This window comes from Onychostruthus taczanowskii, unplaced genomic scaffold (assembly GCF_017590055.1).
Source record: "Onychostruthus taczanowskii isolate IOZ18803 unplaced genomic scaffold, ASM1759005v1 scaffold20, whole genome shotgun sequence".
Lineage (NCBI taxonomy): Eukaryota > Metazoa > Chordata > Aves > Passeriformes > Passeridae > Onychostruthus > Onychostruthus taczanowskii.
The window spans coordinates 6,071,780-6,076,080 of NW_024499240.1; positions in this window are offsets into that span (position 1 = coordinate 6,071,780).

The window sequence follows — 4,301 nt, forward strand, 5'->3', positions numbered from 1 at the left end:
TACACTCCCGTTTAAATGAGCAACTACATTTAATGGACAAAATATTAAGATCACTGAGGGGTGAAGTTTTTTATTTGCAGTGTGCAAGTGCCAGAGTGGAACCACTTGTACATTCTCAATACTATACGACTTTAAAATAACTAAGAAAAATTACTATTTACCTGCTGCATACCAAAAACTTGCTGGTTTTAAGTGAATCATTACAAACTGGAATTGAAAGCCTGATGGTCTCATGGCCTCCATTCCAGAAGTGTAAATCAGGCTGCAGCTCAGCTACTGCTGTTGTGAACTCTTTAAACATATAGAAAGTGAAAAATACTGGGATGAATGGTTTAATGACTTTACTTGAAGTATTTATTGTCATTTCAATCATCTTTTAAACAAGACAGGACTGAAGAGATCTTTCCTAAACACCTTAACTAATAAGTTGTCGGTGTTTAAACAACAATTACTGTACAAAAATGGAAATTAGCTGATGTGATCAAGCCATATGGCTAATATAATTGATTTGTTCAGATTTTTAAAAATTACAAAAACAAAGCCAAAGCAGCAGCATAATGTAATTTACAAATTTAACTAGAGGTGATATGGTCTATTTAGTTCGACAACAAATAAGGTCTTCCTGGTGTTTTAAATGAAATAAAATGAGGGAGGGACGACGTGGGGTCCTAAATAGACCCGACCTGGGAAAACGAATTTCAGAATGCTGGGGCCAGCAAAGTCACCGGCTGTTAAGCAGGGCAAGTGCTGATATCGGGGGCAGAGGAGAGAGCGCGGTTTGGAGGAGCAGCCTGGTGTCCCCGAGCAGCAGCCTGGTGTCCCGGAGCAGCAGCCGGGTGTCCCCGAGCAGCAGCCGGGTGTCCCCGAGCAGCAGCCGGGTGTCCCTGAGCAGCAGCCTGGTGTCCCGGAGCAGCAGCCTGGTGTCCCCGAGCAGCAGCCTGGTGTCCCGGAGCAGCAGCCGGGTGTCCCGGAGCCCGGCTCGGTGCCAGTCCCCGCCCTGGCCGGGCCCCGCGGCTCCCCTCGGGTGCTACCCCGGCTCCTGGAAAGCAGGCAGCTCCCGAACGGGACAAAGCTGCGGGCACGAAGAGGTACCCAAAAGGCTCGGGGTCGGCTTTCTGAGTGCTTTTCCAATACTCCTGAAACTTGGATTCGATCCGTAATTTTTAAGACTTGCTCACTGTCTAAGGGAACCGAAATTTCCCCTTTTGATTGACTCGCACTCAGCAAAAGAGAGGGAAGCCATAATAAATCTGCATTGGAAAATGTATTTGTTTGTGTTTCTTCACTCTGAAGTTTTTCAGAGCCTTTCATAGTTACCTTGAGGATATGTTCTTTCCTTTGCCTGATTACTGCTGTGTGAAGGCTTCTCGAAACTGTCTGAGAAAGGAAATTTTGAGTCCGGACTAGCAAAGGAATGGAAGTTTGGGAAAGGGAAAGCTTTGTTTCCCTGGCAAGTGCAGTAGACTGCAAAAGCTGTGTGGAGGAGTCCTGCGGGCTGGTGTGTGCTGTGGGGGAGTTTTAGCCCTCTCAGAAACACTCCACAAGCACCCTAGAAATGTATTTGCTCTATAGCAAATACCCCGAAACGATTTTATGCTTAGAATTAGCTTGATTGTTTTCTCGTACAAAGCTGCTCTGGTCCTGACGACCACCTCACACTGGAGAATAACGCCACGAGAAGTTGGATGTAAAAGCCTCATTTGCATAGTTCAGAAACTATAGACACGGCTTAACCGAGCACTCCTCTGAAATTCTCTCCCGCCGCTAATAAGTAAAAGTCTCATTAAGGTGCTCTGAATCGAGTTTTAATAATGTGCTAATAATCTCTTGCCACTGGTTAGAAAAGGAAGGCTTTGAGGCGGCTGGTGCGCTCGGAAGGAGCTCCATCCCGGGGCACAGGCTGCCCGCCGAGGGGCTGGGCAGGAGCGCTCCCGGGGGACACGGGACGAGGCAGCTGCGGCCTTTGGCACCCCGGACCCGCACAGTGCCGCGGGGGGGACGGGGCCGGCAGTCCTGCCTGCTGCCTTACACCCCGCCAGGGAGGGGGGAGATTGATTGATTGATGGATTGATTGATTGATTGATCATCTTTTGCCTAAGTACTTCAAACCAGATTCTGTCACTCGCATCATTTTATCAAGAAAATAACTAAGATGGTGTTGGGTTGGTTTCTCCCCTGTCGTGAAAGTCCTTCTTGGTGGAAGCAGAAATGGGAGTGGGAGAGCCGAGCCTCCCTCTTCCCGGCGCGTGCACGAGACCTGGAGTGGCACCACAGGCCCCCGGGACCAGAAGCCGACGCTCATGAGAAAAGATCTTTTAGCTGAAAAGATCATCCATGATTCATGATTTATCAGGAATTCAGCTTCGCTCTCTCAGACCCAACAGACCACACAAGGCCTTCAGAGATTGCTTTTCTACTTGTAATATTGACTTCCCTACTGCGTCTCCTTGGCTCGTTACTATTATCATCTGGGTTTAAATTTCTCTTTTTAAACGGTGTAATCTTTCTTCCGTTGTGCATCCTAGAGTAAAAAAACGGGCATCATTTTCACATCAAAGAACTGTCAGTACCCCTTATGAATTGCTGCCCCTCGCATCCTCTCTAAAACACTACCCTTGACACCCGAGCATGCGGAGCACGGTAGAGATATATCGTTGTAATCACAGCCCTTATAATTGAGTGTTGTGCCGGGGAGCCGCAGCTCAAGGGGCCTCCTCGAGGCGGGGCGGACGGACACCCGCACTGTCGCAGCGGGGCAGGGACACTCACACCCAGAGCGAGCCGCTCCTCCGCGCTTCCACCGGGCAGGGCGCTGCCCCCGGCAATCGCCCACCGGCTCCGAGGAGCCGCTCTGAGCCTGCGAAAAGGAGCCGGGACCCCCAGGGAGGCTGGCGGGGCCTCCCTGGGGCTGCCCACCTCCCTTCCCTCGGGCTCTGCTCGGCCCGAGCCCCTGCCCTGCTCCGCTGGGCTCCCCCGGCCGGTGCGCAGCAGGTGCGGGACCAGCGGGGTCCGTGTCACCCGGGTCTCCGCTCACACTGAAGCTTTGCAAAGTTTCTCCCCGACGCGCTCCCCGCGTCCCCGGAGCGTGGGCAGCCGCGGTACATCCCGCAGCGCTCCCTGCTCCTTGCCCGCTCCCTCCGCCTCTCTCCGGCTTGCCCTGTCGCCTGTCCCCGGTCGGAGGGCCGGGGGCAGAGCGGCGGTCCCGTCCCCTCGGTGACGGTGGTGCTCCAGGGCTAGCGGGGCTGGGGACGTGCGCGGCGCTCAGCCGGGCCTTGGCGGCTCCCCGAGCCGAGCCGCAGCGCTCGGTTTGGTCACCGAGGCGCTGGAGCCGGTGCCAGAGGAGATCAAGAGAGCTGGGAAGGATAGCAGTCCTGCCTGGAAGCGGGGCGAGGCAGCACATGAAGGGGAGCTGCAGTTTCCTGCCCTGTCTCGTACGGAAATCAACCCAAATCATTAAAAATATATATACTTTCTTGTCATGGAAAAGGAGAGTCATATCTGGTTTTGTCATTTGGTGGGGATTAATTAACGCGAAATGGCTTCACCAGATGACGGAGAGAGAAGACCCCTTTCTATTCACCCTTGAGCTCCATGTCCAAAGCAGGGAATCAGAAGCCGTATCCGTCCCGTGTCCCCGCCTCCCGGGACTCCCCTCCGGGCTGGCATCCGCTACCCAGGACCCCAGCCCACTGCCAGGGCATGGCGGCACAGGTCCAGCCTCGGGCCGGGGATTTTTAAGGGTGAACCCTGCATTCGCAATGCTGTTCCACCAAGGCCTTGCTGGCAGAGAGGCAGGCGGCAGAGAAGGCCGTAACGTTTTGAAACGGATCCGACAAGTCTAAAATTCCCTGTGTGCCCGGGGAAGGGTCGGGCTGCTCCCTGGCCCAATGGCTCCGTCAGGCGTGAAGCTGCTATTTCAGGTCCTCCTGAAACAGTGTCTCGGTCATCATCATCCTCACACTGATCTGTGAGCTCCTCTTCCATTAGCGCGGACCTGTCGAAATCCATGTGTGTCCCTTTTCTGGCTGATTACTAACTTCAACCCGTTAGAGGTAATGTTGGAAAACTGCGTTATTAGCTAGCCTGAAGGTAATTAGTACTTCCCCCTGCCATTGCGTCTGTTGTACAACGCAGCATGTAAAAGCCGAGTGTCAGCCCCGCGCATCTGATATTCCTCCCACACAGACCACTCATGGATAATGAGTCAAGAGCCCTAAGCGGAGTCCAAGCAAAAAACACTTATCAGAGTCTCTCTTCGAGGACAGTAATTAATTGCGTCCTCGGAAACATCAGGTGCTCCC